This window comes from Bos taurus, chromosome X (genome assembly GCF_002263795.3).
Source record: "Bos taurus isolate L1 Dominette 01449 registration number 42190680 breed Hereford chromosome X, ARS-UCD2.0, whole genome shotgun sequence".
In the NCBI taxonomy this organism is placed as follows: domain Eukaryota; kingdom Metazoa; phylum Chordata; class Mammalia; order Artiodactyla; family Bovidae; genus Bos; species Bos taurus.
The window spans coordinates 93,564,392-93,587,620 of record NC_037357.1 but is presented as its reverse complement, the minus strand read 5'-3'; the positions used below and the strand labels follow the sequence as shown (position 1 = coordinate 93,587,620).

At 37.0% G+C, this 23,229-nt stretch overlaps 1 long non-coding RNA gene across 3 annotated transcripts in view; it reads right to left on the bottom strand.

The window, feature by feature from the left end:
* LOC101904366 (uncharacterized) overlaps positions 1 to 23,229 on the bottom strand; it is a 57,594-nt gene extending 34,365 nt beyond the window's left edge. For all 3 annotated transcript variants that reach the window (XR_009493577.1, XR_001495623.3, XR_009493578.1), the window contains exon 1: positions 1 to 23,229. This exon is cut by the window's left edge. This is a non-coding gene — a long non-coding RNA (uncharacterized lncRNA).

The window sequence follows — 23,229 nt, the reverse complement described above, 5'->3', positions numbered from 1 at the left end:
GGAAATGTAAATTGATACAGCCACTATGGAGAACAATATGGAGTTTCCTTGAAAAAGTAGGAATAAAATTACCATATGACACAACAATCCCAATACTGAGCATATACCCTGAGAAAACCACAATTCAAACAGACATATGTACCCCAATGTTCACTGAAGCACTATTTACAATAGCCATGACATGGAAGCAACCTAGATGTCTATTGACTTATGAATGGATAAAGAAGATGTCATATGTATGTACAATGGAATATTATTCAGCCATAAGAAGAATGAATTTAAGTCATTTATAGTGAGGTGGATGATCCCACAGCCTGTTACACAGAGTGAAGTAAATCAGAAAGAAAAACAAAACAAATATCATACATTAATGCATATATATGGAATCTAGAAAAATAGTGCTGATGAACCTATTTTCAGGGATACAATGGAGACATAGATCTAGAGAATGAACTTGTGGACACAGTGGGGGAAGGAGAGGGTAAGATGAATGGAGAAAGTAGCATTGTCATATATACACTACCATATGTAAAACAGCTAGTGGAAATCTGCTATATAATACAGGGAGCCTAGCCTGGTGCTCTGTGATGACCTAGATTGGTGAGATTGCTCTCAAGGGGAGAACAGTGAGCAGTCCTGAAGAGAAATTTTAGTTTCCTGTCCAGGAATTAAACCTGGGTAGCCTGGATGCAAAGCAAGAGTCATAGCCACCGGTTCACCAGGAGCTAGAGGCTAGAAGCAAAGTGATCTTGGCTCTTGCCCTTGTTTGAAAGCAAGAATGTTTCAAAGAGGTAAAAACTGTAAAAGCAGGTACAAAGTTTATTATTAGAGACATAGCACAGCTTTGGGGAGAGCACACAAAAAAGTTTTTTTTAGCTCAGAAGCAGGGCAGAGATACACACCCAGAAAGAAAGGGTATAGGCATTCTCTCTAATGAGGAGGAGAGCAGTAGGTCAGAAACTAGGCAAAAATATACACCCAGAGAGGAGTGTAGGGGTTGTGGAAGAGGATGAGCACAGTACATCAGAAACCAGGCAGAGACACACACCCGGAGAGGAGTGCAGGTGTCCTGAGTGAAGAGGAACATGGTATGGAGGTGACATAAATCACTAATATAGGACAGTCCTCCTGGGTCTTTGTTTACCTTTGGTGAATTATCTTGTTTCTTTCTTCACACTTGACTGGTCCATGGATCCTCCCCAAGATGCATGTGCAATATTTTGCTACGATGGATCTCACTGTGTAGAGGTCTATGGGTGCATGTTCATGCTTATTATGGGGTGGGGCCCCCTCCCTTTTCGATCCTCAAAAAACCTTGTGCATGTGGAGACAAGGAAGTTTCCTTGATCTCAGGAGTGGACACCTTATCTCCTTGCTTTAGCAGAGCTCAGTTTTTACCATTAGTTTTGTCCTTGGAGTATCTGGGTGACAAAAAGCCTCAGTTTAAAAAAAAAACGGCTCAGTTTTATTCCATTTGACAACCAACAGGAATCTGGCTCAGAGGCCCACTGTTTCCTACCTCAGGAAGGGAATGAGGAGGGAGGCTCAAGAGGGAGGGGATACACACACACACACACACACACACACACACACACACACACACAATATAATTATGGCTAATTCACATTGTTGTATGGCAAAAAACAACCAACATTATAAAGCAATTATCCTCCAAGTAAAAAATAAAATTAAGTAAATGAATAAAAAGGTACATAAGTTGAAAGTGAAAAGATTGAAAAATATAGTCCATGCAAATAGTAACCACAGGGGAGTTGTGATGGCTATATTAATATTAGACAAAAATATTAACTCAAAAACTGTCTCAAAAGTCTAAGTAGTACATAATATATTGATAATTGGATCAATGTACCAGAAAATAAAAAAAATATATATATGTGCACTAAATATCAGAAATCCAAATCATGAGGCAAACACTAATTGAACTGAAAAGAAAAATAGAGAGGTATAAAATAATAGTTGGAGACTTCAATATTCCATTTATAATAATGGATAAGACAACTATGAAGACATTTCTTAAGGAAATAAAGGACTTGAACAACACCAGAAACCAAAAAGAGAGAAGACTCAAATTACTAAACATTAGATAAAGACTAGAGATCTCTTCCAGAAAAGGCAATGGCACCCCACTCCAGTACTCTTGCCTGGAAAATCCCATGGATGGAGGAGCCTGGAAAACTGCAGTCCATGGGGTCACTGAGGGTCAGACACGACTGAGCAACTTCACTTTCACTTTTCACTTTCATGCATTGGAGAAGGAAATGGCAACCCACTCCAGTATTCTTGCCTGGAGAATCACAGGGACAGGGGAGCCTGGTGGGCTGCCGTCTATGGGGTCACACAGAGTCGGACACGACGAAGTGACTCAGCAGCAGAGATCTCTTCAAGAAAATTAGAGATACAAAGGGAACATTTCATGCAAAGATGGGCTCAAGAAAGGACAAAAATGGTATGGACTTAACAGAAGAAGAAGATATTAAGAAGAAATGGCAAAAATACACAGAAGAACTATGCAAGAGAGATCTTCATGACCCAGATAACCATGATGGTGTGATCACTCACCTAGAGCCAGACATCCTGGAATGTGAAGTCAAGTGGGCCTTAGAAAGCATCACTATGAACAGAGCTAGCGGAGGTGATGGAATGCCAGTCAGCTATTTCAAATCCTAAAACATGATGCTGTGAAAATGCTACACTCAATATGCCAATAAATTTGGAAAACTCAGCAGTGGCCACAGGACTGGAAAAGGTGAGTTTTCATTCCATTCCCAAAGAAAGGCAATTCCAAAGAATGCTCAAACTACCACACAGTTGCACTTATCTCACACGCTAGCAAAGTAATGCTCAAATTTCTCCAAGCTAGGCTTCAACAGTATGTGAACCGTGAACTTTCAGATGCTCAAGCTGGATTTAAAAATGCAGAGGAACCAGAGACCAAACTTTCAACATTTACTGGATTATCAAAAAAGCAAGAGAGTTCCAGAAAAACATATGTTTCTGCTTTACTGACTATGCCAAAGCCTTTGACTGTGTGGATCACAGTAAACTGTGCAAAATTCTGAAAGAGATGGGAATACCAAACAACCTGACCTGCCTCTTGATACATCTGTATGCAGTCCAAGAAGCAACAGTTAGAACTGGACATGGAACAAAAGACTAGCTCCAAGCAGGGAAAGGAGTACGTCAAGGCTGTATATTGTCACTGTGCTTATTTAACTTATATGCAGAGTACCTCATGTGGAATGCTGGGCTGGATGAAGCACAAGTTGGAATCAAGACTGCCGAGAGAAATATCAATAACCTCAGATATGCAGATGATGCCACACTTATGGCATAAAATGAAGAACTACAGAGCCTCTTGATGAAGGTGAAAGAGGAGAGTGAAAAAGTTGGCTTAAAACTCAACATTCAGAAAACAAAGATCATGGCATCCGGTCCCATCACTTCATGGGAAATAGATGGGGAAACAGTGTCAGACTTTATTTTTCTGGGAGCCAAAATCACTGCAGATGGTGACTGCAGCCATGAAATTAAAAGACGCTTACTCCTTGGAAGGAAAGTTATGACCAACCTAGACAGCATATTGAAAAGCAGAGACATTACTTTGCCAACAAAGGTCCGTCTAGTCAAGACTATGGTTTTTCCAGTGGTCATGTTGGACTGTGAAGAAAGCTGAGTGCCGAAGAATTGATGCTTTTGAACTGTGGTGTTGGAGAAGACTCTTGAGAGTCCCTTGGACTGCAAGGAGATCCAGCCAGTCCATTCTGAAGGAGATCAGCCCTGGGATTTCCTTGGAAAGAATGATGCTGAAGCTGAAACTCTAGTACTTTGGACACCTTATGTGAAGAGTTGACTCATTGGAAAAAACTCTGATGCTGGGAGGGATTTGAGGTAGGAGGAGAAGGGGACGACAGAGGATGAGGTGGTTGGATAGCATCACTGACTCGATGGACATGAGTTTGAGTAAGTTCTAATAGTTGGTGATGGACAGGGAAGCCTAGCATACTACAGTCCATGGGGTCATAAAGAGTCAGACACAACCGAGCAACTGAACATAACGGGGGCATTACTGTAAATATTATATATATATATTTTTAAAAGCTTATGAAAATACAATGAAAAAATTGTATACAAATATTTTAAATAACATAGATGATCGAATAATTTTCTTAAAACACAGAAACTACCACAATTGACTCAAGAAAAAATAGTCAATGTAAATAAGCCTATAACAGGAAATTGAGTCATTAGTCAAAAACCCACCAACAAAAAAAACTGGGCACCACAGGTCTTCACATGTGAAGTCTACCAAAATTTTAAAGAAAATTAACATCAATTCTTCTCAAATTCTTTCAAAAAAATTGAATAGGAAGGAACACTTCCTAACTCATTCTATGAAGCCAGTATTCCTCTGATAACAAAGTCAGATAAACACATCAGAAGAAAATAAAAACTATAAACTAATATACCTTATGAATATTAATAGAAGAATCCTAAACCAAATACTTGCAAAGCAAATTTAACAGCATATCAAAGAAACTGCAGATGAAGACCAAGTGGAGTTTCTCTTCAGAACACAATATTGATTCAAATACAAAACAAGTAAAAATGATCTTATATGCAAGACAGCAAAAGAGACACAGATGTAAAGAAGAGACTTTTGGACTATGTGGGAGAAGGTGAGGGTGGAATGATTTGAGAGAATAGCATTGAAACATGTATACTGCTAAATGTAAATAGATGACAATGATCCTCCAATTAAAATAAATAAATTAATTTTTAAAAATACAAAATTAGACAGTAATATGCTAAGAAAATGGGGAGGTCTATGTGAAACAAACACAATCATCTCACTTGTTTCAGAAAAAAATATTTGACAAAATTTAACACTCTATCATAATAAAAGTATGTGACAAATGATGAATAGAAGGAAACTTATTTAACATGATAAAGAAATTATATAAAAACCTGCAAGTAACCTCATAGTCAAAAACAAGATAAGAATTACTAATTCTTCACTTCCATTAAACACAGTATTGAAGTTCTAGCTCGATCAATTAGGCAATAAAAGAAATAAAAGATATCCAAATTGGACAGGAAGAAGTAAAACTATATGCACTTAAGACAATGATCTTGCAAAGAGAAAATAACAAAGATTTCATTAAAAGATTAGTAGTGCTAATAAGTGAATTCAGAAAATGACACAGGATGTATACAGTAACAATGAAGAATCCAAAAATAAAATTAAGATACAAGTCCTTTTAGAAACACAGAGAAAATAATAAAATACTTGGGAATAAACTTAACCAAGGAAGTGAAAGACTTGTGCACCAAAACATACAAAACATTGCTGAAAGAAATTAAAGAAAACCTATATAAATAGGAAACACTCCATTCTTATGGATTAGAAGGTTTAATATTGTTAAGATGTCAATTCTACCCCAAGCTATCTGTAGATTAAAAGTAATTCCTATAAAATTCCTAATGATGCCATCTTTGTGTGTGTGTTTATATATATATATATATATATAAACACACATCCTAAAATTTATATGGAATCTCAAAGGATCCCAAATAGTCAAAACAATTTTTTAGAAAAGCTGGAGATGTCAACACTTCTTAATTTTAAAATTTACTACAAAGCTACAGTAATCAAAACAGTGTGGTACTGGCACCAATCATTGGAGAAGAGAATGGTGAACCACTTCAGTATTCTTGCCTTGGGAACCCCATGAGCACAATGAAAAGGCAAAAAGATGACAAGTGAAAGACAGGTAAGCCTGGCGTACTGCAGTTTATGGGGTTGCGAAGATTTGGACACGACTAAGAGACTGAACAGAAACAACAACAACAACTGGCACCAAAGACTCCTAAATAGACCAATAGACTACAGTAAAGTGACCACTGTTGGTGGGAATGCAAACTAGTACAGCCACTATGGAGAACAGTGTGGAGATTCCTTAAAAAACTGGAAATAGAATTGCCATATGACCCAGCAATCCCACTGCTGGGCATAAACACCAAGGAAACCAGAATTGAAAGAGACACGTGTACCCCAATGTTCATTGCAGTGCTGTTTACAATAGCTAGGACATGGAAGCAACCTAGATGTCCATCTGAAGAAAAATGGATAAGAAAGCTGTGGTACATCTACACAATGGAATATTACTCAGCTATTAAAACGAATGCATTTGAATCAGTTCTAATGAGGTGGATGAAACTGGAGCCTATTATATAGAGTGAAGTAAGTCAGAAAGAAAACACCAATATAGTATATTAATGCATATATATGGAATTTAGAAAGATGGTAATGATGACCCTATATGTGAGACAGCAAAAGAGACACAGATGTAAAGAAGAGACTTTTGGACTCTGTGAGAGAAGGCGAGGGTGGGATGATTTGAAAGACTAGCATTGAAACATGTATATTACCATATGTGAAATAGATCACCAGTTCAGGTTTGATGCATGAGACAGGGTGCTCAGGGCCAGAGCACTGGGATGACCCTGAGGAATGGGACTGGGAACACACGTACACCCATGGCTGATTCATGTCAATGTATGGCAAAAACCACTACAATACTGTAAAGTAATTAGCCTCCAATTAAAATAAATACATTAATTTAACAAAGGAGACCAAAATTAAATCTCACACACTAGTCAAATAATTTCAACATAAGTATCAAGACCATTTAATAGAGCAAGAATAGTCTTTTCAACAAATTGTCCAGGGAAAGCTAGATAATCAAATTCAAGAAAAAATAAAGAAAAATGAAGTTGGAACTTCACCTGACATCATATTAATATATATTTGGCAAAACTAATACAATATTGTAAAGTTTAAAAATAAAATAAAATTTAAAAAAATAAAATAAATCAATGCTTACTTATTTCAAAAAAAAAAAAAAAAAAAAGACCTCAAATCAGGTCAGGTCAATGACCTAAACATAGGAGCTAAAAGTAAAACTCTTGGAGGAAAACATAGGAGAAAACTTCATGACAATAGATTTGGCAATAATTTCTTGTACATAACAACAAAAACACAGACAAGAGAAGAAAAATATAGATAAATTGGAGCTCACTAAAATTAAAAACAACAACAACAACAACTTTCAGGCTCTATCAACAGAGTGAAAAGGTAGCCTATACAATGGGAGAAAATATCTTCAAATCATATCTGATAAGATTAATATCTAGACTATATAAAGAACATCTACAACTAAAGCAACAACAAAAGCAATGTGATTTAAAAAAACCAGACAATACAAAGTGGACACATAGGAGTATTCATTTACAAATAAAAAGGAACATCTCTGTCAACAGTAAAAAATAAATTATTTACTCAAAGTCCCACAAAAAAGGAAACAAAAAATTTATTGCAAAGCTACAGTAATCAAAACCGTGTGATACTGACATAAAGACAGACATATGAACCAAAGGAAAAGAACTGATTTTTGACAAAAGTGTCAAGGTTATTCAATCAGGGAAGAATTATCTCTTAAATTAATAATGCTGACATAACAGTAAGTTTACATTATTGTTGTTGTTATTCAGTTACTATGTCATATCTCACTCTTTCATGACCCCATGGACTATAGCCCACCAGGCTCCTCTGTCCATGGAATTTCCAAGGCAAGAATACTGACGTGGGTTCCCATTTCCTTCTCTAGGGGATCTTCCTGATCCAGGGATTGAACCTATGTCTCCTTCATTGGAAGGCGGATTCTTTACCACTGGGCAACCAAGGAAGTCCATGGGCCTTTATAGTCATGATTGACTTAAATTGAGGCCTTTAAAGTATGTCCTAATCCAATATAGCTAGTGTCCTTATAAAAGGAGACCAGGACACATAAAAAGAACCAACAAGAATGTGAGCATACAAGGAAGTATACGGTGAGGATACAGTGAGGAGGTAGCCATCTGTAAGCCGATGAAAGAGGCCTTAAGAAATCAAACATCCTGACATCTTGATCTCAGACTTCAAGCCTCCAGAACTGTGAAAAAATAAATTTTTGTTCTTTAAACTACCTAGTCTGTAGTATTGTTTTATTATGGCAGCACTAGCAAACTAATACAATCAAATGTCTAACAATGGTCTCATATTCAGTGAATATACAAAGAACTCTTACAACTCAAAAACAAAAGAGACAATCAAATTTAAAAATAGGCAAAGGACATCAATAGATGTTTCTGTGAAGAGGATATTGCTGTTGTTGTTCAGTTGCTCAGTTGTGTCTGACTCTTTGGGACTCCATGGACTGCAGCACGCCAGGCTTCCCTGTCCTTCACCATCTCTCAGAGCTTGCTCAAACTCATGTCCATTGCGTTGGTGATGCCATCCAACCATCTCATCCTCTGTCATTGCCTTCTTCTGCCTTCAGTCTTTCCCAGCATCAGGGTCTTTTCCAATGAATTTTCTCTTCGCATCAGGTGGCCAAAGTATTGGAGCTTCAGCTTCAGTCCTTCTAATGAAAATTCATGATTGATTTCCTCTAGGATTGACTGGGTTGATCTTCTTGTAGTCCAAGGGACTCTCAAGAGTCTTCTCCAACACCACAGTTCCAAAGCACTCAGCACTCAGCCTTCTTTATGGTCCAACTCTCACATCCATACATGACTACTGGAAAAACCATAGTTTTGAATATATGGACCTCTGTTGGCAAAGTAATGTCTGATTTTTAATACACTGTCTAGTTTTGCCAAAACACACATGAAAAAATGTTCAATATCATTAGTCATTAAGGAAATGCAAATCACACCTACAATTAGATACCTTTCATATCCCTTAGGATTGTCAAAAAACAGAAACCATGAAAAATAGCAAATATTGGCAAGGATTTGGAGGGATTTGAACCCTTGACATTGCTATTGGGGAGGTAAATGGATGCAGGAACTGTTGAATATTCTGGTAGCTTCCCAACAAGTTGAGCTAAGAATTCCACTCTTAGTTATATACCTAAGAGAATTTAAAGCAAGTGTTCAAATAAAAATGTGCACACAAATGTTCATAGCAGCACTATTCACAATAGCTAAAAGGTTGAAACCATCCAAATTCCCATCATTACACTGATTCATATACAAAGAAAGTATTATACATCAAATGATGATATATTTAGCTATAAAAAGGAATTCTTGCTACAGTATGAATGAACCTTGAAACATTAAGTGAAAAGAAGCCAAACATAAAAAGTCACATTTTATATGATTCCACTGATATGAAGAACTTCCCTGGTGGCTCAGTGGTAAAGAATCCACCTCCTACTGCAGGAGACTCAGGTTTGATCCCTGAGTCAGGAAGATCCCCTGGAGGACGAAATGACAACTCACTCCAGAATTCTTCGCTGGGAAATCACATGGACAGGGGAGTCTGGCAAGCTACAGTCAATGGGGTCACGAAAGAGTCAGACATGACTTAGCAACTAACCAAAAGTTGATATAAAACATCCAAAATAAGCAAATCCATAGAGTCTGGATACAGACCAATAGCTGCCAGAAGTAGGAGGGGAGTGGGGAAGGGGGAGATACGGGTTAATGGATAGAGAATTTCCTTTTGGAGTGACAAGAATATTTTGGAATGAGATAGATAAGATGGTTACATAATATTGAACACACTAAATATCACTGACACACATGGCACTTTAAAATGGTCAGTTTTATGTTATGTGATTTTCATCTCAATAAAAGTAAATGCAGCCAATTTCAACGACATGGATGATCTCACAAACATAATGGTTATTATACAAAGCTTGACACAAAAATAAACAGTTGATTATTCCTTTTATATAAAGTTCAAAAACAGGCAAAACTTCGGTTAGAGATCAAAATAGAGCTAACACAGGAGACAATGACTGGAAGGGGCATGAGAGGCTTCTGGGTAGGTAGTAATGTTTGCTTCTTTATCTGTGGGCTCATTTATGTGGATTTGTTCTTTGGAAGGAATGATGGTAAAGCTGAAACTCCAGTACTTTGGCCACCTCATGCGAAGAGTTGACTCATTGGAAAAGACTCTGATGCTGGGGGGGATTGGGGGCAGGAGGAGAAGGGGACAACAGAGGATGAGATGGCTGGATGGCATCACTGACTCGATGGACGTGAGTCTGAGTGAACTCCGGGAATTGGTGATGGACAGGGAGGCCTGGCATGCTGCACTTCACGGGGTCACAAAGAGTCGGACGCGACTGAGCGACTGAACTGAACTGAACTGTTCATTTTTAAAAAATTCATTGGTGCAAGGCCTGCCATTGCTATCTTGATTTGCAGTGCCATGCACAGTGCTTCAGCACACACCCAAACTGCATGGGTCAGCCTCGGCCCTTCACACTCGTGGTCTGAGCACAAGGTGGAGGTCACTGCATGCAGCACCCTATGAGCAAGTGAAACTACAAGAAGCACAAAGGAAAAGTTGGAAAAAAACAAAGGAAAACTGGATAAGAAAAGAGGTTTTGCTAATAAACCCAGGTCATCTTGTTGAAGATCCCCTGAATTTCAATCTCAGAAGATACAGAACAGTCAAACCTCAGACATCACAGAACTAAACTCTTCTTGAGAAATCAAGCCCTGAGCCTTTGGAGTGGGACCACTGACTCCAAGACCCGAGATTACCAGAGAACCAACCCTAGGGGGTATCAAATAGTGAAAACTCACACAAAGGAAATCACTAGAATACAAGACCCAGCAACACCCAACCACCAGTAGCGCCCTGTGCAGGATGCCTCATCTAAGCAATAAACAAAACAAAAATACAAACACAATCATCAGGAGAAAGGATTAGCACCTCAAAAAAGCCTTGTCCATCAAAGGAAAAACAAACAAAAAAAACTCAGCACAAATCTCACCCTATAGGAAGCTTAATAAAAACCACTGGACCAAACTTAGGAGGGAAGAAACCAAAAGGAAGAAAGAATTCAGTCTTGAAGCCTGGGAAATGGAGATCTCAAACACTACAAGTTAAAAAAAATAATAATGAAAATGCAGAGAAATACTACACAAATGAAGGAACAAACCAGAAACACAGAAGTCTGAATAAGTGAAGAGGAAATAGGCAAATTACCTGAAAAAGAATTCAGAATAATAATAGTAAAGATGATCCAAAACCTTGAAAACAAAATAGGGAAAATTCAAGAATCAATTAACAAAGACCTAGAAGAATTAAAGAATAAACATGCAGAGAAAAACAACACAACTCCTGAAATTAAAAACACTCTAGAAGGAATCAATAGCAGAATATCTGAAGCAGAAGAATGAATCAGTGATCTGGAAGATAAAATGGTGGAAATAACTTTTGAAGAGCAGAATAAAGTAAAAAGAATGAAAAGAACTGAGGACAGTCTCTGAGACATCTGGGACAATATCAAATGCACCAACATTCGAATTATAGGGGTCCCAGAAGCAGAAGAGAAAAAGAAAGTGTATGAGAAAATTTTTGACGAGATTATAGTTGAAAATTTCCCCAACATGGAAAAGGAAATAGTCAATCAAGCCCAAGAGGCACAAGGAGTCCCATAAAGGACAAACCCAAGGAGAAACACCCCAAGGTACATACTAATCAAACTAACAAAGACTAAGCACAAAAAAAGAACATTAAAAACAGCAAAGGAGAAACAAGTAACAAACAAGGGAAACCCCATACATTTAACAGCTGATCTTTCAGAAGAAACTCTGTAGGCCAGAAGAAAATGGCAGGATATATTTAAAGTATGGAAAGGGAAAAATCTACAACCAAGATTACTATACCCAGCAAAGGTCTCATTCAAAATTGATGGAGAAATAAAAAGCTTTTCAGACAAGCAAAAGTTAAGAGGATTCAGTACCACCAAACCAGCTTTACAAATGTTAAATGGGCTTATATAACCAAGCAATACAAGAGAAGAAAAAAGATCTACAAAATCAACCTGAAACAATTAAGAAAATAGCAATTAGAGCATATATATCAATAATTATTTTAAATGTAAATGGATTAAATGCTCCAACCAAATGACAGGGACTGGCTGAATGAATACAAAAACAAGACCCATACATATGCTGTCTACAGGAAACCCACTTCAGACCAAAAGACACATACTGACTGAAAGTGAGAGGATGGAAAATATAGTCCATGCACAAATGGGAAGCAAAAGAAAGCTGGAGTAGCAATCCTCATGTCAGACAAAAAGACCTTAAAATAAAGATTACAAGAGATAAGAAAGGACACTACATAATGATCAAGGGATCAATCCAAGAGCAAGACATAACAATTGTAAATATCTATGCACCCAACATAGGAGCACCTCAATACATAAGACAAACACTAACAGACATAAAAGGAGAAACTGACAGTAACACAATAATAGTAGGAGACTTTAACACCCCACTCACACCAATGGACAGATCATCAAAACAGAAAATTAATAAGGAAACACAAGTCCTAAATGATGCATTAGATGAGATGGATCTCATGGATATCTTCAGGAAATTCCACCTGAATGCAGAAGAATACACCTTCTTCTCAAGTGCACATGGAACTTTCTCCAGGATAGACCACATCTTGGGTCACATACCAAACCTCAGTAAATTTAAGAAAACTGAAATAGTATCAATCATCTTCTCTGACAACAATGCTATAAGACTAGATATCAATTACAAGAAAAAAAAATGTAAGAAACATAAACATATGGAGATTAAGCAACATGTTCTAAATAACCAACAGGTTATTTAAGAAATCAAAGGGGAAATCAAAAAATTTCTACAAACGACAATGAAAACACGACAACTCAAAACCTATAGGATGCAGCAAAAGCAGTACTAAGAGGGAAGTCTATAGCAATACAATGCTACCTCAGGAAACAAGAAAAACATAGAAGAGACAACCTAACTTTTCACCTAAAACAACTGGAAAAAGAAGAAGAACAAAACAACAACAAAAAATTAGTAGAAGGAAAGAAATCATAAAGATCTGAGCAGAAATAAATGAAAGAAACAATAGTAAAGATTAATAAAACTAAAAGCTGGTTCTTTGAGAAGATAAACAAAATTGACAAAGTTTTAGCCAGACTCATCAAGGAAAAAAGAGAGAAGAATCAAATCAACAAAATTAGAAATGAAAAAGGAAAAAAAAGAAAAAGGAGAGGTTACAACAGACAATGCAGAAATACAAAGGATTATGAGACTACTATGAACAACTATATGGCAATAAAATGGATAACCTGGAAGAAATCAACAGATTCTTAGGAAAGTTCAATCTTCCAAGACTGAACCAGGAAAAAAATGTAAATTATGAACAACCCAATTACAAGCACTGAAATCGAAGCTGTGATCAAAAATCTCCCAGAAAACAAAAGCCCAGGACCAGATGGTTTCACAGGAGAATTCTACCAAACATTTAGAGAAGAGCTAATGTCTATCCTTCTAAAATTCTTTCCAAAAATTGCAGAGGAAGGAACACTTGCAAACTCATTCTATGAGGCCACCATCACCCTGATACCAAAACCAGACAATGACAACACAAAAAACAAACCTGGAGGCCAATATGACTGATGAACACAGATGGAAATATCATCAACAAAATTTTAGCAAACATAATTCAGCAACACATCAAAAAGCTCATACACCATGATCAACTTGGGTTTATTACAGGAATGCAAAGATTCTTCAATATATGCAAATAATGTGATACACCATATTAACAAATTGAAAGATAAAAATCATGTGATCATCTCAATAGATGCAGAAAAAGCCTTTGACAAAATTCAGCACCCATTTGTTATTAAAACTCTTCAGAAAATGGGCATAGAAAGAACCTACCTAAACATAGTAAAGGCCATATATGATAGTTTAGTTCAGTACAGTCACTTAGTCATGTCCGACTCTTTGTGACCTCATGAACCACAGCACACCAGGCATACCTGTCCAATACCAACTCCCAGAGTTTACCCAAACTCATGTCCATTGAGTCAGTGATGCCATCTAAACATCTCATCCTCTGTTCTCCTTTTTTCCTCCTGCCTTCAGTTTTCCCCAACATCAGGATATTTTCAAATGACTCAGCTCTTCTCATCAGGTGGCCAAAATATTGGAGTTTCAGCTTCAACATCAGTCCTTCCAATGAACACCCAGGACTGATCTCCTTTAGGATGGACTGGTTTGATCTTCTTGCAGTCCAAGGGACTCTCAAGAGTCTTCTCTAACACCACAGTTCAAAAGCATCAATTCTTCAGCACTCAGCTTTCTTTACAGTCCAACTCTCACATCCATACATGACTACTGGAAAAACCATAGACTTGACTAGATGGACCTTTGTTGACAAAGTAATGTCTCTGCTTTTTAATATGCTGTCTAGGTTGGTCATAACTTTCCTTCCAAGGAGTAAGCGTCTTTTAATTTCATGGCTGCAATCACCATCTACAGTGATTTTGGAGCCCAAAAAATAAAGTCAGACACTGTTTCCCCATCTATTTCCCATGAAGTGATGGGACTGGATGCCATGATCTTAGTTTTATGAATGTTGAGCTTTAAGTCAACATTCTCTCCTCTTTCACTTTCATCAAGTGGCTATTTAGTTCTTCTTCACTTTCTGCCATAAGGGTGGTGTCATCTGCATATCTGAGGTTATTGATATTTCTCCCAGCAATCTTGATTCCAGCTTGTGCTTCATCCAGCCCAGCATTTCTCATGATGTACTCTGCATATAAGTTAAATAAGCACAGTGACAATATACAGCCTTGATGTACTCCTTTTCATATTTGGAACCAGTCTGTTTTTCCATGTCCAGTTCTAACTGTTGCTTCCTGACCTGCATACAGGATTCTCAAGAGGCAGCCTACAGTAAACATACAGGATTCTCAAGAGGCAGCCTACAGTAAACATTAGCCTACTGTAAACATGGTGAAAAACTGAAAACATTCCCCCTAAGATCAGGAATAAGACAAGGGTGTTCACTTTCACCACTATTATTCAACATAGTTCTGGAAGTCCTAGCTACAGCAATCAGAAAAGAAAAAGAAATAAAAGGAATCCAGATCGGAAAAGAAGTAAAGCTCTCACTGTTTGCAGATGACATGATACTGTATATAGAAAACCCTAAAGATAGCATCAGAAAATTACTAGAGTTAATCAGTGAATTTAGAAATGTTGCAGGATACAAAATCAATACACAGAAATCACTTTCTAGAAAGTAATTATACAGAAAATGCATTTCTATATACTACCAATGAAAAATCAGACAGAGAAATTAAGAAATCAATCCCATTCACGATTGCAACATAAAGAATTAAATACCTAGGAATAAACTTACCTCAGGAGATAAAAGAACTGTACACAGAGAATTATAAGACACTGATGAAAGAAATCAAAGATAACATAAACAGATGGAGAGGTGTTCCATATTCCTGGGTAGGAAGAATCAATATTGTGAAAATGACTATACTACCAAATGCAATTTACAGATTCAATGCAATCTCTATCAAATTACCAATGTCATTTTTCACAGAACTAGAACAAAAAATTTCACAATTCATATGGAAACACAAAAGAGCCTGAATAGCCAAAACAGTCTTTAGAAAGAAGAATAGAGCTGGAGGAATCAACCTTCTTGACTTCAGATTATACTACAAAGTTATAGTCATTAAGACAGTATGGTATTGGCAAAAAAAAAAAAAAAAAACAAAAACAGAAATATAGGCCAATGGAACAAGAGAGGAAGACTAGAAATAAACCCATGCAACTATGGGTACCTTATCTTTGACAAAGGAGGCAAGAATATACAATGGGGCAAGGACAGCCTCTTCAAAAAATGGTGCTGGGAAAACTGGACAGCTACATGTAAAAGAATGAAATTAGAACACTTTGTAACACCATTCACAAACTCAAAAAGGATTAAAGACCTAAATGTAAGATCAGACACTATAAAACTCTTAGAGGAAAACATAGGCAGAACACTCGATGACATAAATCAAAGCAAGATCCTCTATGACCCACCTCTTAGAGTAACAGAAATAAAAACAAAAGTAAACAAGTGGGACCTGATTAAATTAAAAGCTTTTGCATGGAAAACTATAAGCAAGGTTAAAAGACAACCCTCAGAATGGGAGAAAATAATAGTAAATGAAATGACTGACAAATAATTAATTTCCAAATTATACAAGCAGCTCATACAACTCAATGCCAGAACCACAAACAACCCAATCAAAAAGTGGGAAAAAGACCTAAACAGACATTTCTCCAAAGAAGACATACAGATGGCTAACAAACAGATGAAAAGATGCTCAACATCACTCATTATTAGAGAAATGCAAATCAAAACCACAATGAGATATCTAACACTGGTCAGAATGGCCATCATCAAAAAGTCTTCAAACAATAAAATTCTGGAGAGGGTGTGGAGAAAAGGAAATCCTTTTGCATTGTTGGTGGGAATGTAAATTGATACAGCCACTATGGAAGACAGTATGGAGATTCTTTAAAAAACTAGGAATAAAAGCACCATATGTCCTAGCAATCCCACTACTGGGCATATATCCTGAGGAAACAAAAATTGAAAAAGAAACATGTATCCCATAGCTCACTGCAGAACTATTTACAATAGCTAGAACATGGAATCAACCTAGATGTCCATCAACAGATGAATGGATAAAGAAGTTGTGGTACATATACACAATGGAATATTACTCAGCCACAAAAAGGAACACATTTGAGTCAGTTCTGATGAGACAGATGAACCTAGAACCTATTATACAGAGTGAGGTGAATCAGAAAGAGAAAGATAAACATCATTCTAAAGCACATCTACAGAATCTAGAAAAATGGTACTGAAGAATTTATTTATAGAGCAGCAATAGAAAAACATGGAGAATAGATTTATGGACATTGGGAGAGGGAAGGAGAGGATGAGATGTATGGAAAGAGTAGCATGGAAACTTTTATTACCATATGTAAAATAGACAGCCAACAGGAATTTGCTGCATGACTCAGGAAACTCAAACAGGGGCTCTGTATCAACCTAGAAGTGTGGTATGGGGAGGGCAATGGGAGGGAGTTTCAAAAGGGAGGGAATAAATGTATACTTATGGCTGATTAATGTTGAGGCTTGACAGAAAACAACAAAATTCTGTAAAGCAATTAGCCTTCAGTAAAAAAAATAATAAAAATTAAAAAATCCATTGAGCTGTAGAGTCATGACATGTGTATTTTTCTGTATGTATGTTTATACCTCAATTTAAATTGTGCCTAAACAAAGATTGTGAGTTACATGAAACTGGAGGTTTTTTTAAGTTCTGAGTACATCATGCAAGATGCCAGGGTGGAAGAAACTCAAGCAGGAATCAAGATTTCTGGGAGAAATATTACCCACCTCAGATATGAAGATGGCAACACCCTAATGGCAGAAAGTGAAGAGGAACTAAAGAGCCTCTGGATAAAGGTGAAAGAGAAGAATGACAAAAGCTGGCTTAAAACTCAACATTCAAAAAACAAAGATCATGCAATTCAGTCCCATTGCTTCATGGCAAATAGATGGGGAAAAAATGGAAACAGTGACAGACTTCATTTTCTTGGGCTCCAAAATCACTGCAAACTGACTGCAGCCATGAAATTAAATATGCTTGCTCCTTGGAAGAAAAGCTATGACAAACCAAGACAGCATATTAAAAAGCAGACACATTACTTTGCCAATAAAGGTCTGTATAGTCAAAGCTATGGTTTTTCCAGTAGTAATGTATGTATATGAGAATTGGGCCACAATGAAGGCTGAGAACTGAAGAACTGATGCTTTTGAACTGTGGAGCTGGAGAATACTCTTGACAGTCCTGTGGACAGCAAGGAGATCAAATCAGTCAGTCCTAAAGGAAACCAGTCCTGAATATTCATTGGAAGGACTGATGCTGAAGCTCAAGCTCCAGTACTTTGGCCACCTGATGGGAAGGGTCGACTCACTGGAAAAGAACCTGATGCTGGGAAAGACTGGTGCCAGAAGGAGAAGGGGACAGCAGAGGATGAAATGGTTGGATGGCATCACCAATTCAATGGATATGAGTTTGAGCAAACTCTGGAAGATAGTGAAGGACAGGGAAGCCTGGCGTGCTACAGTCCATGGAGTCACAAAGAGCCGGACATGACTGAGTGACTGAACAACAAAAAAAATTGAAGCATCAGGTGGGTGTTTTGAGAATATGATCTTTCATAGCCTAAGGAATCTGACTGTGAATTGTTTCAAGTCACTGACATAGAACTATGACAGTTTGAAAATTTAGAGTGAGGTCTGCATGTCTTGGGGGCTTCCCAGGTGGTGCTAGTGGTAAAGACCCTGCCTACCAATGCGGGAGGCATGAGAGACACGGTTTGATCCTTGGGTCAGGAAGAGCCCCTGGAGTATGGTTGGCAACCCACTCCAGTATTCTTACCTGGAGAATCCCATGGAGAGAGGAGCCTGGCAGGCTACAGTCCATAGGGTCACATAGAGTCGGACACAACTGAATCAACTTAGCACACATACTGCATGTCTTTAGGAAAGAAAGGATAGTCAGCCTATTCCACAAGGCTTCCCAGACTGACTCTGTTTAGGTGAACTCACTGAGATTAAGAGTCTCTCTTCTCCATGTATATCTGAATATTTGATTGAATGAGTTAGTGCTTTAGGTTTCATGGTCCTCAAAAGTCTATCAAGCTGAGAGAAATAAGAGGATAGTGATATATTTACACTAGTACCCCAGTTTTCAAATTTACCACATGAAATATAGCTCACTGGCGGGCATCCTTATTAAGCCTACCCACTCAGTTAACTTTTTCTTAGTCTAAAAGATTCTTGGGGAGTATGAATTCAGAAGTATGGGAGTGAATTATATGATTTTAACATCTAACATCATTGGGATCTAATAGCATTAAATGCCAAAACAGAGATTTACAGGTAAAAGCATTTTATTTGCCAATGGGCACCATCTCTTACCTCAGTTAATCTATCTTTAATGTTTATTTGATTCACCAAAGCATCTGAGTGACATGTTATACATTCACTTTATAGACATGTTAAAGACTTCAGTTAATCGAAGCCTTGGAATCCATCCAATCTCACCTATTGTGTTTTGTTATTATAGCTTTATCTCTCAGGCTATTTCCCAACCAGGGAATTACCCAGGTACTCTATGAACAGAGTTGAGATCTTAGTGGCCAAAGTTGAGTAACATGAACTATCCAACATGACCAGGAGTGTAATGAGTCAAGACCAAGGGAACACTACAAGCCAAACTGGGAATGCTAATTTCCTTCCTCAATAAAAAGAGGTTTTACAGGAAGGGGGGTGAACAACAAATTAACTCCTCAGTTTCTACTGGAAAACAATATATAAGAATCCAAAAGAGAAAGGAAAATTACATCTACTGAACTGTAGAAGGTAATAAATGAAGACAATACTAAAACATCCCACTGATTCCCCTAAATGAGATGAGGGAGAGATAGAAGATTGAGTGAGCTTACAGAACAGAGAACACTAAATTTGATGTCTGACAATATCTCCCCTATGCTCTCCCTCAGCCCCAGCAATGTTCTTTAAGAAAAGCTGAGATAGAGTGTGGACCAGAGATTAGAAGAGAAAACATTTTACTAAGCAGGGACGTGTTTCCATCCTAGAACTAGCCTAAGAATAAGAGGGACAAAGACAAAAATGTCATGACATGGGTGACATCATTAAAACATCACATGTAGATCAGTGACAGTGAAAGTGTCAGTCACTCATGTCCAATTATTTGTGACCCCATGGATTGTAGCCTGCCAGGCTCCTCTATCCATGGGATTCTTCAGGCAAGAATACTGGAGTGGTTTGCCATGTCCTTCTCCAGGAGGTTGTCCCATCCCAGGGATAGAACCCATGTCTCATTTGTCTCCTGCATTGCCAGATGGGTTTTTTACTATTAGTGCCACCTGGGAAGCCAGACTGGAGTGGTTAGCCATTCCCTTCTCCAGGGGAACTTCCCAACCCAGGGATCAAACCTGGGTCTTCCACATTGCAGGCAAATTCTTTACCATCTGAGCCACCAGGAAAGCTCCATGTACATCAGTAGATCATGGTATACCCAAATTGGTCTCAATTATTTAAGTGAGGTTTGTTGCCTGATACTTCTCCCTAGACCATTTGGCTGCATTTCAAGGAAGAAGAGAAGAGGATCCTGAATACTGACTTTCACAATTTCTGAGTTTTCCATAAGAGTTGTATACTAATTATTCTGGATGTATGAATATAAGTAACTGACAAAAATTGATATTTGAGGAGAATTAAAAATTAAGCAAATAATTCTAAGTGAAATATTAGTGAATCAAATCGAGGAGCATACTTCAAAAATACACCATAGTGAAGTAGAGTTTAGGCCAAAAGCATAAGGATGAGTCAGCATACCAATAATGTAATTCAATACATTTAGTATGTAAAAATATGCCATATGATTATTCTTAGATCCCCAAAATAAACAATATTCAACTTTTATCCCTGACTTGAGAAAAATTCTGAAATTAAAAAGACAAATTTCTTAACTTGATAAATAGTATTTTAAGAAGTCATCTGAAAGTATATTTAAAGATGATACATCAAATCCATTTCTAGTAAAGTCAGGAAAAAGACCAGGCTGTCTCCTATTCCCACTATTATTCAACATTGTTTTGAAAGTTCAAACCCTAACAGTAAAAGTACAATAAATATATAAAGAGCATTATAAAACTTAACTGAGGTACACAAAGAAGGCAAATGGAGAAACTTACCACATTCCTGGGGTGAAAACCCAGTCCTGCAAAAATGTCAATTCTCCTGATATTAATCTACATATTTAATATAATTCAAGAAAAAATGCAGAATTGTCCAGGAAGATTTAGCAGATGAGCTGCTGAGAGGGCACTTCCCTTACCATATGTTAAAGCTAGTATCAAAATAATTACAACAGTCTTCATCTGGGAAAAAGTTCATTGCAGCACTGTTTATAATAGCCAGGACATGGAAGCAACCTAGATGTCCATCAGCAGATGAATGGATAAGAAAGCTATGGTACATATACACAATGGAGTATTACTCAGCCATTAAAAAGAATACATTTGAATCAGTTCTAATGAGGTGGATGAAACTGGAGCCTATTATACAGAGTGAAGTAAGCCAGAAGGAAAAATACCAATACAGTATACCAATGCATATATATGGAATTTAGAAAGAGGGTAACAATAACCCTGTGTACGAGACAGCAAAAGAGACACTGATGTATAGAATAGTCTTATGGACTCTGTGGGAGAGGGAGAGGGTGGGAAGATTTGGGAGAATGGCATTGAAACATGTAAAATATCATGTATGAAAAAAAAAAAAGAAACATGTATATTATCATATGTGAAACAGATCGCCAGTCCAGGTTCGATGCATGAGACAGGGTGCTCAGGGCTGGTGCACTGGGATGACCCTGAGGGATGGGGTGGGGAGGGAGGTTGGAGAGAGGTTCAGGATGGGGAACACATGTACACCCATGGCTGATTCATGTCAATGTATGGCAAAAACCACTACAATATTGTAAAGTAATTAGCCTCCAATTAAAATTTTAAAAATAAAAAAAAATTATATTTGCTAAATGAAAAAAAAAAAACTGCAGAAACAGATACACATATATAGGAATTCAATACAAGATGAATATGAGATTTCAAATGAGTGGGGAAAGGATAGGTTGTCCAATAAATGATGTTAATAAAACTGACTATATATTTAAAAGAAATATTAAATCCCTACCTCTTACTGTACAAAAAAAGAAAATATAGAATAAATAAAAATTTAAACATTAAAAAGCCTAAACTAAAACTATTTCTACAATTGGTAGTGTGAAGTGTTTAAAAATTGAAGCAACAACAACAAAAAGAAAGAACTAATATACTTAATTTATGAAGATCTCTTTTTATCAGTGCAAAAAAAATCCCTTAATAGACAAACGGGCTGAGTATGAACAGCTTATTCATATAAACAGTAATACAAATGGTCATTAAACACATAGAAAATTCTTAATCTTACACATTATCAAAAACATGGAAAGTGAAATGCCAAAGATGTATTTGTTTACATATAAAATGATCACTGATGAAAGCAGAAAAAATCTGGAGAAAGAAATTCTACGTTTTTGGTAGGGGTCTAAGTGTATACTGTCTTTCTGAAGGGCAATATGGTATTGTCTGTGTATCTTTTAAATGTATGAACATTTTTTACCCAGTCATTCCACATCTAGGAATTTATCCTACAAAAGTAACTGGAGAGGCAAACAAAATTAAATGCATGATAACCAGAGCAAGCCTTATTCAGAAAAATCGAGACCATCCTAAAGGTCCATTAACAAGAAATTAATTATGATGAAAAAGGAAGTAAAATTCTATTTTCTGACTTGGAAAATTTTATATTTTTATATTCATATCATTTTATCAATGTGAAAAAATAATATCCTAATAGGAAAATGGAATGTAAATATGGCATATATATATATATATATATATCATACATATCACATATATTAACTAAAATGTTAACATGTTTCCCCATATTCTTGTTGTCCTTGACCAACAAAGGTCCATATAGTCAAAACTATGGTTTTCCCAGTAGTCATGTAAAGATTCAAGAGTTGGACCATGAAGATGAATGAGTATCAAAGAACTGATGTTTTCAAAATGTGGTGCTGGAGAAGACTCTTGAGAGTCCCTTGGACTATATGACAAACCAGTCAATCCTAAAGCAAATCAACCCTAAATATTCATTCAAAGGATGTTGCTGAAGCTATAGCTCCAGTACTTTGGCCACCTCATGGGAAGAGCCGACTCATTGGAAGAGACTCTGCTGCTGGAAAAGATTGAAGGCAAAAGGAGAAAGGGGGCAGCAGAGGATGAGATGGTTAGATAGCATCACTGACTTAATGGTCATGAATTTGAGCAAACTCCAGGCAATAGTGGAGGACAGAGGAGCCTGGCCTGCTACAGTCCATGAGGTTGCAAAGAGTAGGACACGACTTAGTGACCGAACAACAACAAAGGATAGGATTTTCTCATTTATTCAATTCTGAAACTGCTTTTGTTTTCATAAGAAATATAAGGCACTTTTTAAATTTAAAACTGAAAATCTGGGAATGAAAGAAAAATGTTTCTTTTTTTTTTTTATTTTACTTTACAATATTGTATTGGTTTTGCCATACATCAACATGCATCTGCCACGGGTGTACACATGTTCCCCATCCTGAACCCCCCCTCCCA